This window comes from Xenopus tropicalis, chromosome 4 (assembly GCF_000004195.4).
Source record: "Xenopus tropicalis strain Nigerian chromosome 4, UCB_Xtro_10.0, whole genome shotgun sequence".
Taxonomy (NCBI): Eukaryota; Metazoa; Chordata; class Amphibia; order Anura; family Pipidae; genus Xenopus; species Xenopus tropicalis.
In genome coordinates, this window is record NC_030680.2 from 50,666,021 (window position 1) to 50,685,752 (window position 19,732).

Consider the following 19,732-nt stretch of genomic DNA (forward strand, 5'->3'; position numbering starts at 1 on the left):
ATCAATCCCAGGACTTTCATGGCAAACCGCAGAGATATCAGCCTGGAGCAACAAAGAGTCTTCACTGCAGAATGGAGAGCTAAGATCTTGTCTTGCGGAAGGAATACTTTCATGTTGAACGTGTCTATCTGAAGGCCCAAGAACCTGATGGATGTCACTGGGTCGAGATTTGACTTTGCTCTGTTTATAATCCACCCATGACTCTCCAACATTGCAATCGTCAAGTCCCTTTGACAAATCAGCTGGGCATGAGAAGGAGCCTTTACGAGCCAGTCGTCTAGGTATGGCACTACATAAATACCCTGCTTCCGAAGAGCTGCTGCTAGCACCACTATCACTTTTGTAAAGACTCTCGGAGCTGAGGTGATCCCGAAAGGCAAAGCTTTGAATTGAAGGTGATGAACAGCGGGGCCCAAAAAAACTGCTATCCTCAGAAACTTCCTGCTGCTCTGATGAATAGGAATATGCAAGTAGGCATCTTTTAGATCGATTGTAATCATAAAATCCCCTTCTTGAAGGATGCCTAGTGCCGACTTGATTGTTTCCATTCGAAACTTCTCTTTCCTTATAAATTGATTTAAGTATTTCAGGTCTATGACCAACCTGAAGCGGCCCCCTTGCTTTGGAACCAAAAACAAGCGAGAATAAATTCCCAACATCCTTTCTGAAGGAGGAACCGGTTCTAACACTTTCATGTCTATAAACTCGGTTATGGCTTTTTCTAGAGCTGCTTGTTTTCTTTGGTCTGTTTTGATGGTGTTGACACAGAATCTGTACTTCGGAGGAGACTGGAAATTTATAAAGTAACCGTCTTTTATAATACTTAGAACCCAGGAATCTGAAGTAGTTGACTCCCAAGTTTGAAGGAAGAAAGACAGTCTGCCGCCCACTTCCTCTTGCCTTCTGGCGTCAGAAGGAGCTACCTTTTCCCTTGTTGGTTTCCTTCTTTTGTTTGGTTTCCTTATCGAACCATCTAGATCTGAAATTATTTGGTCTAGATCGGAATCCTCTAGATCTGTTGAAGTCTCTATCTGATCTTCTAGAAGAGTTTGCCTGAGGCGAAGATCTTCTTGACGAGGAACGAAAGGACTTCCTTCCAGTAAACCTTTGCTTCTCTTGCGGCAAAGTCTTACCTTTACCAGAAACCAAACTTTCCAGCAGCTTATCCAAGGGGCTCCCGAATAATTTTCCTGGCTCAAAGGGTATGGAAATTAAACTATTTTTTGAAGCCAGATCTGCCGACCAAGCCTTGAGCCAAAGTGCTCTCCTCCCGGCAGTGGACAATGCCATCGTTCTTGCCCCCAGTTTCAGATTCTCAATAGACACATCACACAGGAAGTCTGAAGCTAATTTTATCGTGCCCATCATATCTAGAATGACATCTCTAGAAGTCCCGGCATCTACTTCCTCTTCTAGGGAATTAATCCAAAACTTTAGTGCCCTAGACACAGACACTGCAGCCAGTGCTGGTTTGCAGGCATTAGAACCTGCCATATACGCCCTTCTTAAGGAACACTCGGCCCGGCGGTCCATCTGGTCTTTAATTGCAGATTCCTCAACAGGAATTGTAGTCCTTCTGGACAGTCTAGCCACCGGAGTGTCAACCTTCGGGGGATCCTCCCATTGACTTATATCCTTAGAATCAAAGGGAAACATTAGTTTAAATCTTTTAGAGGATTCTGGCTTTTTCCCCGGGTCCCCCCTTTCCATTCTTGTTCAAAAATTTTAGAAATAGAGGAATGGACTGGAAAAGACATGGACTTTTTCTCAGAAAAAAATGGCAACTGTTGTTTATCAGATTCCACAACTGGTGCAGTAGACTGGTCCATTACTTTATTTACTTCTTTAATTAATTTCGACATTTTCTCCACTGGAAAAAGATAGAAATCCTCCTTCCGCTTCTTTACCTCAGCCGAAGAAACAGAAGCTGAATCAACAGAACTATCTGAATCAGAATCAGATGATTGGCATGGGACAGCAGATGATGTGCCTAAATCAGGGGCTCTTGCACCAAAGTTTTGAAACATCTCTTGAAACCAAGCAAAGAAATCCTCCATTTTATTCTTAGAAGATGACTGGGCACACTGATCACATTTGCTTTGAAGGCAGTTATCAGGTAAGGGTTGACCACATTCCGAACAAAAACAGTGCCTGGATTTCCTTTTTCTTTTTCCAGATGCTCTGGCAGAATCAGACATCTAAGGAAAAGAATAAGGTGCAAAATAAACAGTATGTAACAACAATTACTGTAAGCAGTGAGGTGGCAAAGAAGGCTACTACATGTACCTTCACAGCCTCAGACACACACTCAGCAGCCTGGCAGCACGACACCACAGGAACTGCAGCACCACAATGGCCAGCAACAAGGGGGAATAGGAGGCTTAATATAGCCCTCAGGGGCTTGCTTAACCAAAGCATAAAGGCATAAAGGGACCCCCACACTCACCGCACCGATTGCCGACATCTCCTGCCATTCGGGAGCAACTTCCTCCTGCGCTCGCCAATGACGTCATCAGATGCGCCCGCTCTCCAGCGCACAACACCGGAGCAGAGGGGAAAACACCCTGGCAGCAGCCGTTCTCCTCTACATGGCGCCGCCAGCACGCTGCCGCACCAGACCGCATCTGCCAGGTAAGCCTCAGGGAGCCTTGTAATCCCCTGAGCAATCCACCCTCAGGTGATCGCTCATACGGCCCTCGAGCTCCTCAGAGCCCGGATCTTCAGACCCAAAGGGGTCTCTGCACTTCCTACCTAGATAGGACAGAAAAAAACACTGCTGGGGGAAGCGAAGGGGGGGTTTAATATTGCCTTGATTTTATTGGATGTTTTTTTCTGTCCTACTAGAGATTGGTCCAACCTTAACCCATTGTGTGCTGCCTGTAGGACGACAAGAAAAGTGGAACTTCTACTGCCAGACAGTTTTTGAACATTTTGCACTGTTTCACTTTAGGGGCTTTTCCTCGGGGGAACATTTAGTTTACCCAGGAAAACTATATATTGTTTTTTTCAGGACAACCTAAGCTTTTAACATATGGTGGAATTTTTGTGTAATTCCAATTCTGTAACAAGATATAGGCTTCTAAATGTCTAAAAAATGAAAAAAAAATAATATTTTCCATAATATAAACACATACACCAGAAACAAAAATTATTTTATGCACAAAAATACAACTGATTTGGAAAGTTCCATGTCTCCTGAACTTGCCAATACCAAATATATATAGTTTTATGGAGATTTCTCACTTATATAGGTCAAAAACTCCCAGCAGTACACTACCAAATTTCCAAAGCATTGCTCCAGAAAGCTGCATACTTTAGATTCAAGGTCACAAATTCCACTAACATAAGGGTTATCCCAGAAGATTATACATGTTTAGAAAGAACAGATTCTGTGGAATCCAGAATAGATAGAACTGCCTGTCTACTCCAAACTACCAAGTTGCAATGCTTTCCTAAAGTTATTGGTTTTTATCAAAATTTGTGAAATTTCTTAAAAATCGCTTCAAAGCTTCCTGTCTATAGTATCTTATCTCCTACAGGTCATAAAGTAACCAGATAACACACCCTAAATATGAACGCCAGAGGTCCGCAAAACAGTTTGATGCCCAATATGTATAGGTTTACCTAAGTATGTGGCATGTAGGAGCCCCAATGTGAACTTACCCCCATATGATCTATCATTTCTGTCATTCCAGCTTCTGCAAAATCAACACATTTACATCATTTTGTGTGGGATAACGCTACAAAAATGTACACTCACCCCAGAAAGCCATATATTTTTGGAAAGTACACATTCCCCCAAATCTAAAATGGGTACCTGTGTCTTTCTACTCCAAAGTACCAAGCCGCAAAGCATTTCTAAACTTAGCAATTTTGATGACAATTCCAAAAATCCCCTCAAAGCTTCCACTTTGCAGCATCTTATCTCCCACAGAGCATTAGATACCAAGATAAAACACCCTAAATTTGAACGCCAGGGGTCCACTGAACAGTTTGATGCCCAATATGTATAGGTTTACCCAGGTATGTGGCATGTAGGGGCCCCAATGTGAACATACCCCATATGATCCGTCATTTCTGTCATTTCAGCTTCTGCAAAATCAACACATTTACATCATTTTATGTGGGATAAAGTTAGTAAAAAGTACACTCACCCCAGAAAGTCATATATTTTTGGAAAGTACATATTCCCCAAAATCTAAAATGGGTACCCATGTCTTTCTACTCCAAAGTACCAAGCCGCAAAGGTTTCCTAAGTTTGACGATTTTATTACATTTCCAAAAATCACCTCAAAACTTATGCAAAAACTTAAACAAAAAATATGCAGCATCTTATTTTCTATAGGTCATTAAGTACCAAGATAAAACACCCTAAATATGAACCCCAGAGGTCTATTGAACAGTTTGATGCCCACTATACATAGGTTTATCAAAGCACACTAATTTCATGGCTTACCTTTACCTAATTCATAACCACATGGCAGTTTTATGTGGGATAGAAACTGCAGAAATATAGGGTTACCCCTGAAAACCATATATTTTTGGAAAGTACACATTCAGACAAATCCAACATGGGTAAAGAGTCCTTTCTACACCAAAGTACCAATCTGCAAAGCTTTCCTAAAGCTAGTGGTTTCTATGACATTTCAGAAAATCTACTAAAAATGTAGCAATTTGCCGCATTTATCTCACACAATTTCTTGCATACAACGGAAAATCACCCCAAATAGGAACACCAGAGGTCTACTGAACAGTTTGATGCCCTATATGCATAGATTTACCAAACTATGCGGAGTACAGGGGCACCCAAATGAAAATAGTGCATATGAATTTTCACGAATGACGCTCCGGCTCGTGCAGTTTTTGCACCCGGTATGTGTATTATGTGCCATAAGACCCCCTAACAGTATGGAGACCCTAGAAAACCATAAATTTTCTGAACGCACACATTCTGACAAAAAAAAAAAATGGGTAAATACATCTTTCTACTGCAAACTACCAAACTACAAAGCTATGCTAAACAGAATAGTTTTTATAACATTTCTGAAAATTGTTACAAAGCTTGCATTTTGCCCCACATGTAGCCCACATTTCATAACGTACCAACATAAAACATCCTAAATATGAACGGCAGGGGTCTACTGAACAGTTTGATGTCCAATATGCATGGCGCGGCTATTCTTTTGTCACGTAGCTATTCTTTTGACGCCCACGACTATTCTTTTTTGACGCGCCACTATTCTTTTGACGCGGGCGACAATTTTTGGACGCATGGCAAATTTTTTCATCCGTTTCGCGAAACAATCCACAAATGGCAAATGCAGAAATTCGCTGCGAATCCATGCCTGGCGAAAAATTTCGCCCATCGCTACTCAGTTATCTGAAATCTTGGAAGCTGGGGGTATTCCAGATAAGGATTTTTTCTGTAAATTTGATCTCCTTACCTGCTAAAAATCATATAAACATTACAAACCCAATAGGATTGTTTTGCCACCAACATCAATCCATTAATTGGAATCAAGTACAAAATACTAATTTATTAATATATAGAAAAAGGAAATAATTTAAAAAAAATTTAATTACTTTTTGAAATGGACTGCATGGGAGATGGTCTTCCTGTAATTTGGAGCTTTCTGGATAACAGGTTTCTAAGATTAGAAGATCCCATACCTGTAGTACATGGGGACATAAATTGTACATTGGTCTCTGCTTGTTTATAATTCATTTCTGTACACTTTGATTGAGCCTAAATTAATTATTATTATTATTATTATTATTATTATTATTATTATTATTATTATTATTATTATTATTATTATTATTATTATTATTATTATTATTATTATTATTATTATTATTAGTATTATTATTATTAGTATTATTATTATTAGTATTATTAGTATTATTATTAAACAATAGCAATAATAATAATAATACCCAAAGGAGATAGTGGGGAGCACAGAGAGAGGTATTAGTCATTTGCCCAGCTTCTAGCTGACCACCAGCAGTGAAGAAGTTAACTAATTATGGCTGGACTTTATAAACTACATCTAGTTATTTATTGCAGTTATAATTCTGTCATTTTTTTGAAGCATGTGAAAAACTATAAATGTTTTGTTATAATTGATTTTGTTGCTTGAAATATGATGAACACTTCAGGAATGAAAATAATTAATATGTGTGCGTGGCATGGCTCTGAACCTCAGATTAATTGATCGCAGTATTTAGAGGAATTGAACTGAACATATTTTAATCCTGGTTTTGTACTTTGAAGTCTATATTCATATATCTTGAGAATTAAAGCAAAATACAGATAAAGTAGGAAGATATAAATCTGATTATTTGTTATTTTTCCCTGATTTAAGCAGGAAACAGAGACTTCAAGGAACAATAAATTCAGCAGTTGATTTGTACAGATCTCATTATAACTCTTAAACAATATTTGACTTAAACTGTTGTTTAAAGGGCCAGATTTCTGCAGCAAGGAAAACAAACTTTTCTTCAAACAGTTTTCTATATGTTTGGCTTCCTGTGAGTGAATTACACAACCTCAAAGTAAAATGTTCATTTGTTTGCTTTATAAATGTAAAACCTTAGCAATAAGACTGGCTTTAGTTAGGTTTAATTATTACTTATATTCATCCTTTTTCCTATATTGCTAACATTGAACTGTATAAATATTCGTTTTGATGTTTCAAAATTCTTGGAAAAACTAAGCACTTAAAGGGTACAGTACAGGTTGCTGACAGCAAACCTACATGCCATTATTTGGTATTACTTAAGACATCCTTATTTCATCAGGGCAAGCGACCACCAACCATCAACCATTCCTAAAGGTGTCAGAAAAATTCCTTTTTGGATGTGAAACCTGCATCAGACCTTGTGCTGCTAGCCTTGTATTGTTTCCTGTAGTAAAATACATTCACCATTTTTGATGGACAATGATTTGACCTGGCATAGTAATCAAGAGTTAAACCCATGTAGTGAAAACCTTATTAAAACTTTCTGTTTTAGAAAGTCTTTTATTGCATGTCTTTGCGCCTTTTATGCTTCTTTTATTCCTTTGCATGTCTTTGCGCCTTTTCACCTTAACCATGATGGTTGATTTGCTTGGTTGCCTTCCAGGTCATAACCCTCAGATGACAGATATCTTGCATTCATAAATGATGAGCAAAAATTTTCACCAGGCATGGATTTGCTGCGAATTTGCGTGGTTTGCCATTAGCAGATTTATTCACGAAATGGGCGCAAAAATTTGCCGCGCATCAAAAAAGTTGTGCGAATCAAAAAATGTTGTGTGCATGTTGCTTAGGACAGATTTGCTCATCACTAGCATTCAAGAGATTAAAACAGGTTGTTTTCAAGTCTGGATATGTGGTTTTGAAATATAAGGCTGTATCCAGCGGTTCTGGATGTATAGTTGGCCACAGGAACATTAAGGAGTAATTTGCATGCCTCGCCCCTGTTAAAGGGGATCTGCCACCCATGAGACATAAAAAGTTGTAGAATATAAGTTCTTTTTAAATTAAACTGTAAACTCATCCATGCAACATCCATACTTGTTATAAACTTATTTAGAAATTGCAGCTTACAATCATATGTTGCCTTCCCAGCAATTACTTTCACTTTCATTTTTGCACTTCCTAGATGTCACTTCCGTCCTTACAAGCCCTATCCTCCTCACTTTCTATAATTGCACAGCCTATGCATAGTGTCATACTGGAGGTAAGGTCCAGCATGGAAAGGGTTAGACTTTTATTTTAGTAAGTATTCTTAGAATCCACATTTGAAGGAAACTCATCACAGTAGGGGGTAATTCACAAATACCCCCCTAAGGGTGAAGACAAATGGAGCAACTAGTAGCAGCTAATTTTTCATGGCTATTAAACTCCAAAAACACCCTGCCAAAGACAAAACAGAAAATTGCCTTTGCTAAAACCCAAATAGAGACAATTATCAGTAAACGATCAGCATTGTCTATTTTAGTAGTCGTGACAAGTAACTGCTACTAGTAGCTTTGAGTGTCTACACCCTAAGGGTGAAGACACCTAGGGTGATACTAATTGCTTCAGGTAAGAAGGGTAAGGGTAAGACAGCTGGTGCAATTAGTCACTGTGATTTTTAAAATCCATTTGCAGTGATTAATAGTGGTGAGTAATCTCCATGCACAAATATACAAGTCACCATGTGCAAAATATACCGTGCGGAAGTAGTTGTGGTGGCTGATTAGTCACCAAGACTAATCAGCCACCACTAAAATCGCTGTGAATAGTGGCAACTAATTGCCAGACAGCAAAACTAGGGGACTGTGAGGTGTGAATAGCCAAACATTACATTTTGAGATGATACAAAGCTTGCCTTGTTATAAGTTCTAATTGTTGATTTTAAAAAAAATGAAAAAAAAACGATATGAAAAATGTTTGTAGAGTAAGTATATCTTATTTTGCTCATCTAACATGATAGTGTACGATTTGGAATAATTTCTTATGGTTACAGGTCCCCAGTCATTTCTCAAGTGAGCACCATCATCATTTTCTTCTTACAGCAGTACTATATGTACATATACAGGCAAACGTTTTACTAGAACTGCATAATTTTAACAAACTAATATTGTTAAAACACAATAGTTGGAGGGCCCTGCTCATTGAAGCTTGCATTTGTGCCCTATCAACTATATACTGAAATTCCAAAATGAAGAGTTTCTAAAGAAAAATATAACTAATTCAAAAAGTACAAATAATTATAAATGAAGACCAATTGAAAATTATCTCAAAATATCACTCTCTGCATCATATTAAAGTTAATTTAAATGTGAACAACCCCTTTAAGCATGTTACGCTGTGATTGTGTCTTTTAAACAACTATAAAGCAAAATTACAGCCAGTCACAGGCTGGCACTGTTTTAGTATATTACATGCTTTAGATTTAAATTTCATCAGCTTTTTCTCTTGTCCTTAATTGCAGCAAGGATGAGTAATGAGAAGTACTTTTTTTGTCTGTATATATGACTCTTGCCTAATAATAAAGTATGGGCAATGAAAATACATAGAGGAGAACAGAATAAAACTGGAGGCACATGTACAATGCTCAATTATCTTTTACTTTAACTATGAAAGTCCAGGTATGGGACCTGTTATCCAGAATGCTCGGGACCTGGGGTTTTCTGGATAAGGGATCTTTCCATAATTTGGATCTCCATAACATAAGTCTGCTAAAAATAATTTAAATATTGAATAAACCCAATAGGCTTGTTTTGCCACCAATAAGGATTAATTATATCTTAGTTGGGATCAAGTACAAGGTACTGTTTTATTATTACAGGAAAAAAGGAAATAATTTTATAAAATTAAAATGATTTGCTTATAATGGAGTCTATGCGAGAGTCTATGCTGTACATGAATTGAGTAAAAATAATGTTCACGAGGGGGATATTGCATTATTCAAGGCATCATAAAAGTTGTGCAATAGTTAATTTTCTTCAGTGGGGTGGTTAAGTCTTGGGAAGGTGCTTGAAGAACATATGTGGACGATACTACATAGAGGCTTTCTTAAAATGGAATATATCACAGTATGTGGAACAAAACTTTTCTTTTGGTAGCCTACTAAAATATAAAATCAACCTGCTTCTCTGTGGTAGGTGAGGATATAGGGTCATTTGGAGATGTGCATTATTACCCAGACAATGAATTATTTTGATAACCAAAACATAATGTTTTATCTTAAAACTCTGTAGTCACTATACCATATACCGTTCTTGGGTACTTATATGTTTTCTTTCGTCAATATGTAAAATCCAGTGTCTATATTTCATACAAATAGATTTAGTCCAAAGAGATTAATCAGCATAGTAGCCCTATCTCCATCTATTTTGCTTTTTTGAGGCTTTTAATAAATGGGCTGATATGCAAATAAATAAGATCAATAGGGACAGCCGGGCTGCCTTCTTTCTGTCCCACGTATTAATGTGATATGTGATTCCCTAAGTACATGTAATGTATATTTTATTTCATATTGTCTTTATTTACAAAAACCGGAACATTATATTTTATTAGGATCTAATGCTATTCTGAGATATTTGGAACATTTCCAGTTGTTAACTTAAGACTTCCTGAAATAACACTGTACAGGAAGGTGGGAACAAATATGATGTATTTGTTTGTTTTTCTCATACATATTTCACCATCTTCGATTACTAATGTGAGTAGAGGGATCCTTTACATCTGACAGATATACTTCACCTGATTAACTAGAGTATACTTTTACTAGCTATTCGGTATTTCTTACTCTAAGCTGATTTTTATTCTTTTTACAGAAAGTGTAAGTATGCATCTCAAAATAACGAAACAATCATTTCTTTGCATAGCCTTAGTTTTCGTACTCCAAATATATTTCCAGCATCTGTGAAAAAATATTATTATATGCTTCTTAAATTGTGCCCTCTTTGCTTTATTGTTTTGTAAAGCTGCATTGCCCCTTGATTTTGTGACTTTTTACCCATAAGAGTTTCACACTGACATCTATGTCCATATATGAATGCTCTTATGCCTGTCTTCTAATGTGAACCAGCCTGTTAGTGTAAGGCATATATTGAAGTTGTATTGTCTATTAGATCATCTGCTTCCATTTGTTGAATTTCTTTCTGCATGCTTACATATGTATTTCACATGTTTAGTTATGGTTTAACTAGTACTAGGCACCTTAACTAAATCTGCTTTAAAAGGTTAATATTTTGCAGGCGTATTTAAATTTTGCATCAGGACTAAAACTAGGCTACTCCTGTGCCTACCAGCAACAGCTGGGTCAGTTGTCTCTATGATTTATTAGGCCCACTGAGGAGTACACCCTGCCACATCTATTATACATCTACTGCCACCCACAGTAGATGTATCAATTACAACTTAAGCTGCCCTAGGATCTGAGGCTATGGCAGATAATGATGTTGGAATCCTTTATGTTAATAAGAAAGGATAGATGTATAATATGCTGAAAGCTTGAGTACTGGGCCAGTATTTTCATATCATCTAAGGTCCATGGTCTGATCTTCCACAGAACTGGGGAACATTAAAGGGCAGAGGAAAACCAAATACTAAAAGAAGGAAACCCTAAGATACATATGGAATATTCCTCCAGGTGCTATGTGGGCTACTTTGATGAAAGGACTGAAACATGCATGCATAAAGCAATTCTGAGAACTGGAAACCATCAGCATCCATTGTGGGTGTGCAGTGGTGCTGCTCTTTTGAAAACATAGAATTAGATGGCAGAAAATATCCAGTTGGTCCATTCACCCACCAGAAGCTTTCTCTTAACGAGCAGACGAAATAGACAAACTTCTTTGTTTCTGACAAATTCACTTTCTCTGTACAAGCATTGAAGATGTTTTAATGCCTCATGACCCATTATATTTACAGGTTTGGAGGAAATAAAGACTTATCATTGGCTAAGAGAAATGGGTATTTATATAAGACACAACAAAGAAGGTACAATATTGTGAGCATCCAATATAGATATGTAAAAGCAGAAACAGGTTCTTTACAGGAAAATACATACTAATTTATATAATGTATATATTTGTTGGGTGTAAAACAGAACCTTCTGTGTATATCTGTATCATGCCAGGCAATTGTAAAGAGGCATTGTAAAGAGGTAAACCTGGCAGCATTTGATTTGTGTCCACAAGACACCCTTAATTAATCCAGTACACACTATCAACATCGGGTTGCAGGCTCCCACAGAGAACCATAATTAAATATGCAACTAGAGACTGCGGGAAGGTGACACATTCATCAAACTCATCAGACAATGTGGGACCAGTCCGTTGAGGCAGGAAGCTGGGGGGCCTTTGGTCTCTTTGATCTGTTGATCAAAGCAAGGCAAAGTGTGGACCTAGGAACAGCAGGGGGTGCAGCTAGGATAAAATATGGATTATAGAAAGGGATCCATATCTCCTTTGTTTTAGGGTTCACATCCTCATAAATCACATATTGTTTATGAGGAGGCCCCATGCTTCCCAATTATACCAAACAGGGACTTCCTATACCCACCAGTTAGGAGGGATAGTTTCTGGGGGACTGGGACATGAGACACCCCTCATGTTTGGTATCATTTTGATCACCCACATATGGGTCAAAACAAGCCCCTACCTTCATAATAATATTGGGTACTGGCAAGTACCAATATTATATGACAAGAAACTGGCATGAGAAGTGCAACTCTCTACAGGGGGGGGGTCATGTGACACGTTCCTGGACACTCTATCCTCATGCATAGGTAATGAGGGAGGGGCCTAGTGGGACATAAAAAGCACACAGGCCCAGGTATTCTTCAGCTCATATTTTGAGGTCCCAATCAATTGGGGGATGGGCTCAAGATTTCCAAACTCTTGCCTCAGGAGGACACAAAAGATAACTCGATAACATACATAGGGTTTTCTCTGTGTTGTATTTCCTTTTATTTTATTTATTGTTTGTATGTATATGTCTCTTTTTGTAAAACCTTTTTTTTAAATGCACTGTAACCTTTGTAATATTAAATATAAAATTTAATAAGTTCTGTTCTTTGGCTCTATAAAGATCCCCAAGTACCTTGTTTACATGTGAATATATATTAACTGCTTGGCTGTATGTGTATTAAGTAGAGGGCAAGTTTTGTGTAAATGCTAATTAACTAGTTGACTGCTAGCAGGAGAGTGTGTTTGACTGTAATTAACCCTTTGGCTGCTGGAGTGTGTTGAATTAGCGGAAAACTAACCCTAACTACACTAAGAAAGCTTGTGTGATATATTTGTGCATTAGGTTTCTATCGCCTGTTAAGGATAGATAGTGGCAGCGAATAGTTATTTGGGGCGGTGGTGTGTTTGGGGGTGCTTGATGTTAGTCTAACCTGTGTGGAAGGTGACTGAGTGTAACCCCTTGGTTCCCCTTCCCGGTGTCAGGCGTGTCTGAGAGTGGCGTGTTCTTGACAATCTGCATTTCTATTTAAAAGTATGTCCTAAAGACAAGAAAGCCCTGATTCACTGTGATGATAGACAGCAACTCAGTGTATCAAATCCCTGCATTTTTCCCCCCCAGGCCGGTGCTCCATTAAGAAAATAAAAGCATTGTCTGTGTAATAGGTGGGTAATGAATGCACCGCCATGCTGTATATACCTTTCCTAAACCCTTACCTATCCCTTATCAGACTGAGAGGCCTATTTATCAAAATTTGTATTTGTGTAAATTTTGTATTTTAACCATGGAAATTAAAAATAAAAACAACACAGATCTTACCTTATGATTGAATAACGATTGTATGACAATTTCATCATTTTAATGAGGTTTATAGGCTAAGCTAAAAAAAACTGTAAAAACTAGAATAAAGAGTTTAAATTTTGCCTAGGACACCTTCCATTGATGGGGTGTCTTCAAGTAAATCAGGGTTTCTTTGGTCTGTGTTTTTGGTAAGAATCAGTTATAGGCTAATTAGCAGTTATGCACATGGTTCCTTTAAATGTTGCTCATTTTTTTTTGGCTATACACAGAATGATGAAAGGGTTAAACTAAAAACTTATCAAACATCACCTCATGCACTCTGACTCCGTGGCACTGATCCTATTATACAGTGATTAATGAGATCCCATTCAACAGAGTCCCTGAAACTTATGAAAAGTGTTAATCAGAAGACTGAGAACAGGCCTGACCCAAGGCATCAAAGGTCAAGCCTTGAACATAGGACATGTTTATCAATGACTGCTAAATGGGCAAGTGAGGTAAAATATCATTAAAAATGCCCTGTTTTTATGCTTCAGTATAAGCTTTACTATATCTGTATAATAACTGATCACGCATATGCTTTAATAAATCATTTGTTTTAATACTCATCATTATTAATCACTATGTTTATTACAATTAGTGTCTATTTCTGGTGTTCTTCTGCAATATAACAAACCAATAATGACATGCAAGTTGGACACATTTTGATAAACATTAGTGAGAAAATGACAGGAAAAGTGTGTTTTGTGAATGCAAATTGTGAACAATTTGCTGCCAATCATTGTGTGTGTGTTTGTGCCAGGAAGTGGCAAGTATGCCATATGCTGAACTTTTATTTATTCTTTTAAAAAGCTTGGTTGTTTTCTTTGCACTGCTTCAGTTGAGCCAGCACCTATTGTTAATTCAGACACAGAGCTCTCCGGAAAGCAATACAGAAAATCTAAATAAGCCTTCCATATATAAAGTAATTGACCTTAATTTTTTTCCACAGCAAATTTTTGTTCCCGTTTAACAAAAAAATCTGCCAATGGCGAAACAAAGAAATTTGCCGCAAATCCGTGCCTGGTGAAAAATTACGCTCATCACTAAACCTGATGCATACTTTGGGCTGTGAATGCAATTTTAGAACCCATGCCATAAAGCAAGAAAGCGCTACTGGTTCTCGATAGGAAGAAAAGGCAGGTCCTGAGATTATCAAGAGATTATTAAAACTATAACATAGTATGCCACATTGTTTTCCAAATCATTACTGTAATACATTGTTTTCGAAGCAGGGAGAAGCATATTGATCACTTAGATGGATATTTAAGGGACAATGTGGTCTATTAATAATTAGAAATAACAGTAGTTGTTGTTGGAAGATTAGCCTTTGTAATGTAGCCAAGCAGGATTTCTAGGAAAAGAATATACACAGACACCAATACAGGTATGGGACCTGTTATCCAGAATGCTCGGGACCTGGGGTTTTCCGGATAAGGGATTTTTCCATAATTTGGATCTCCATAACATAAGTGTGCTAAAGATAACTTAAATATTGAATAAACCCAATAAGCTTGTTTTGCCTCCAGTAAGGATTAATAACACCTTAGTTGGGATCAAGTACAAGGTACCGTTTTATTATTACAAAGAAAAAGGAAATCATTTTTAAAAATTAGAATTATTTGCTTATAATGGAGTCAATGGAAGATGGCCTTTCCGTAATTCTGAACTTTCTGGATAACGGGTCTCTGGATAAGGGATCACATACTTGTAATACCATAAAACACTCCTTTCTTTCACAGTACAGGTATGGTACCTGTTATCCAGAATGCTCTAGACCTGGGGTTTTCCAGATAAGGGATCTTTCCATAATTTGGATCTCCATAACATAAGTCTGCTAAAGATAACTTAAATATTGAATAAACCCTATAGGATTGTTTTGCCTCCAATAAAGATTAATTATATCTTAGTTATGATCAAGGTACTGTTTTATAATTTATTTATTTTTTTAAAAATTAGAATTATTTGCTTATAATGGAGTCTATGGGAGATGGCCTTTCCGTAATTCAGAACTTTCTGGATAATGGGTTTCCGCATAAGGGATCCTGTACCTGTATCTGCTTGTGTGAGCACTACCTAATATTTGGATTTTTTTTCTTACTAATAAGGTACCCTTAAAAGATGCAGAAAACAATATCACAGGTAACCATCCATTTCACAAGTTCTTTTAACCCTTTTACTGCCAGCCATTTTGGTCAAAGCGAAACTTGTATTGCCAGACAGTTTTTGAACATTTTGCACTGTTTCCCTTTAGGGGCCTTTCCTCGGGGGGACTTTTAGTTTACCAAGGAAAACAATATATCGTTTTTTTCAGAACAACCTAAGCTTTCAAAATATGGTAGAATTTTTGTGTAATTCCAATTCTGTAACAAGATATAGGCTTCTAAATGTCTAAAAATGCAAAAAAAATCAAATTTTCCATAATATAATCACACATACTAGAAACAAAAATTATTTTATGCACGAATATACAACTGATTTGGAAAGTCCCATGTCTCCTGAACGTGCCAATACCAAATATATATAGTTTTATGGAGATTTCTCACTTGTATAGGTCAAAAACTCCCAGCAGTACACTACCAAATTCCCAAAGCACTGCTCCAAAAAAACTGCATACTTTGGATTTCAAGGCCAAAATTCCACTAACAGAAGGTTTATCCCAGAAAATTGTACATTTTTGGAAAGAACAGATTCTGGGGAATACAGAATAGGCACAACTGTCTGTCTACTCCAAACTATCAAGTCGCAATGCTTTCCTAAAGTTATTGGTTTTTATCAAAATTTGTGATTTTTTTTAAAAATCGCTTCAAAGCTTCTAGTCTATAGTATCTTATCTCCTACAGGTCATAAAGTAACCAAATAAAACACCCTAAATATGAATGCCTGGGGTCCACTGAACAGTTTGATGCCCAATATGTATAGGTTTACCTAAGTATGTGGCATGTAGGGGCCCCAATGTGAACATACCCCATATGAACTGTCATTTCTGTCATTTCAGCTTCTGCAAAATCAACACATTTACATCATTATATGTGGGATGAAGCTAGTAAAAAGTACGCTCACCCCAGAAAGTCATATATTTTTGGAAAGTACACATTCCCCCGAATCTAAAATGGGTACCCATGTCTTTCTACTCCAAAGTACCAAGCCGCACAGCTTTTCTAAAGTTAGCAATTTTGATGACATTTCCAAAAATCCCCTCAAAGCTTCCAATTTGAAGCATCTTATCTCCCACATAGCATTAGGTACCAAGATAAAACACCCTGAATTTGAACACCAGGGGTCCACTGAACAGTTTGATGCCCAATATGTATAGGTTTACCCAAGTATGTGGCATGTAGGGGCCCGAATGTGAACATACCCCCATATATACTGTCATTTCTGTCATTTCAGCTTCTGCAAAATCAACACATTTACATCATTATATGTGGGATAAAGCTAGTAAAAAGTATGCTCACCCCAGAAAGTCATATATTTTTGGAAAGTACACATTCCCCCGAATCTAAAATGGGTACCTATGTCTTTCTACTCCAAAGTACCAAGCCGCACAGCTTTTCTAAAGTTAGCAATTTTGATGACATTTCCAAAAATCCCCTCAAAGCTTCCACTTTGAAGCATCTTATCTCCCACATAGCATTAGGTACCAAGATAAAACACCCTGAATTTGAACGCCAGTGGTCCACTAAACAGTTTGATGCCCAATATGTATAGGTTTACCTAAGTATGTGGCATGTAGGGGCCCCAATGTGAACATACCCCCATATGAACTGTCATTTCTGTCATTTCAGCTCCTGCAAAATCAACACATTTACATTATTATATGTGGGATAAAGCTACAAAAAAGTACGCTCACCCCAGAAAGTCATATATTTTTGGAAAGTACACATTCCCCCGAATCTAAAATGGGTACCCATGTCTTTCTACTCCAAAGTACCAAGCCGCACAGCTTTTCTAAAGTTAGCAATTTTGATGACATTTCCAAAAATCCCCTCAAAGCTTCCACTTTGAAGCATCTTATCTCCCACATAGCATTAGGTACCAAGATAAAACACCCTGAATTTGAACACCAGGGGTCCACTGAACAGTTTGATGCCCAATATGTATAGGTTTACCCAAGTATGTGGCATGTAGGGGCCCGAATGTGAACATACCCCCATATATACTGTCATTTCTGTCATTTCAGCTCCTGCAAAATCAACACATTTACATCATTATATGTGAGATAAAGCTACAAAAAAGTACGCTCACCCCAGAAAGCCATATATTTTTGGAAAGTACACATTCCCCCGAATCTAAAATGGGTACCCATGTCTTTCTACTCCAAAGTACCAAGCCGCACAGCTTTTCTAAAGTTAGCAATTTTGATGACATTTCCAAAAATCCCCTCAAAGCTTCCATTTTGAAGCATCTTATCTCCCACATAGCATTAGGTACCAAGATAAAACACCCTGAATTTGAACGCCAGGGGTCCACTGAACAGTTTGATGCCCAATATGTATAGGTTTACCTAAGTATGTGGCATGTAGGGGCCCCAATGTGAACATACCCCCATATATACTGTCATTTCTGTCATTTCAGCTCATGCAAAATCAACACATTTACATCATTATATGTGGGATAAAGCTACAAAAAAGTACGCTCACCCCAGAAAGTCATATATTTTTGGAAAGTACACATTCCCCCGAATCTAAAATGGGTACCCATGTCTTTCTACTCCAAAGTACCAAGCCGCACAGCTTTTCTAAAGTTAGCAATTTTGATGACATTTCCAAAAATCCCCTCAAAGCTTCCACTTTGCAGCATCTTATCTCCCACATAGTGTTAGGTACCAAGATAAAACACCCTAAATTTGAACGCCAGGGGTCCACTGAACAGTTTGATGCCCAATATGTATAGGTTTACCTAAGTATGTGGCATGTAGGGGCCCCAATGGGAACATACCCCCATATGATCTATCATTTCAGCTCCTGCAAAATCAACACATTTACATCCTTTATGTGGGATAATGCTACAAAAAAAGTACATTCACCCCAGAAAGCCATATATTTTTGGAAAATACACATCCCCCCGAATCTATAATGGGTAAATATTTCTTATTGCTACAAAGTACCAAGCTGTAAAGCTTTCCTAAGTTTGCAGATTTATATGACATTTTCGAAAATCGCATAAAAATGTTGCAATTTGCCGCATTTATCTCTCACAATTTCTTGATAAAGATCAGATAAAGACAAATCACCCCAAAAAGGAACACCGGAGGTCTACTGAACAGTTTGATGCCCAATATGCATAGATATACCAAAGTCTGCGGTATGTACTGAACCCAAAATGAAAATAGCGCATAAGGATTTCTCGCCTGCCAGCTCAGCTTTTGCACACAGAGCCCCCTGTCAGTGTATTATGTGCCAAAACTTCCCCTAACCATACAGTGACCCCCACAAAACCATATATTTTTGGAAAGTACACATTCTGACAAATCCAACAAGGGTAAAGAGTCCTTTCTACACCAAAGTACCAATCTGCAGAGCTTTCCTAAAGTTATTGGTTTTTATGACATTTCAGAAAATCGCCTAAAAATGTTGCAATTTGTCGCATTTATCTCACACAATTTCTTGCGTACAAAGGCAAGTCACCCCAAATAGGAACACCAGAGGCCTACTGAACAGTTTGATGCCCAATATGCATAGATATACCAAAGTCTGCAGTATGTACTGAACCCTAAATGAAAATAGCGCATAAGGATTTCTCGCCTGCCAGCTCAGCTTTTGCACACAGAGCCCCCTGTCAGTGTATTATGTGCCAAAACTTCCCCTAACTATACAGAGACCCCCACAAAACCATATATTTTTGGAAAGTACACATTCTGACAAATCCAACAAAGGTAAAGAGTCCTTTCTACACCAAAGTACCAAGCCGCAAAGCTTTCCTAAAGTTATCGGTTTTTATGACATTTCAGAAAATCGCCTAAAAATGTTGCAATTTGCCGCATTTATCTCACACAATTTCTTGCGTACAAAGGCAAGTCACCCCAAATAGGAACACCAGAGGCCTACTGAACAGTTTGATGCCCAATATGCATAGATATACCAAAGTCTGCGGTATGTACTGAACCCTAAATGAAAATAGTGCATAAGGATTTCTCGCCTGCCAGCTCAGCTTTTGCACACAGAGCCCCCTGTCAGTGTATTATGTGCCAAAACTTCCCCTAACTATACAGATCCCCCACAAAACCATATATTTTTGGAAAGTACACATTCTGACAAATCCAACAAGGGTAAAGAGTCCTTTCTACACCAAAGTACCAATCTGCAGAGCTTTCCTAAAGTTATTGGTTTTTATGACATTTCAGAAAATTGCCTAAAAATGTTGCAATTTGTCACATTTATCTCACACAATTTCTTGCGTACAAAGGCAAATCACCCCCAATAGGAACACCAGAGGCCTAC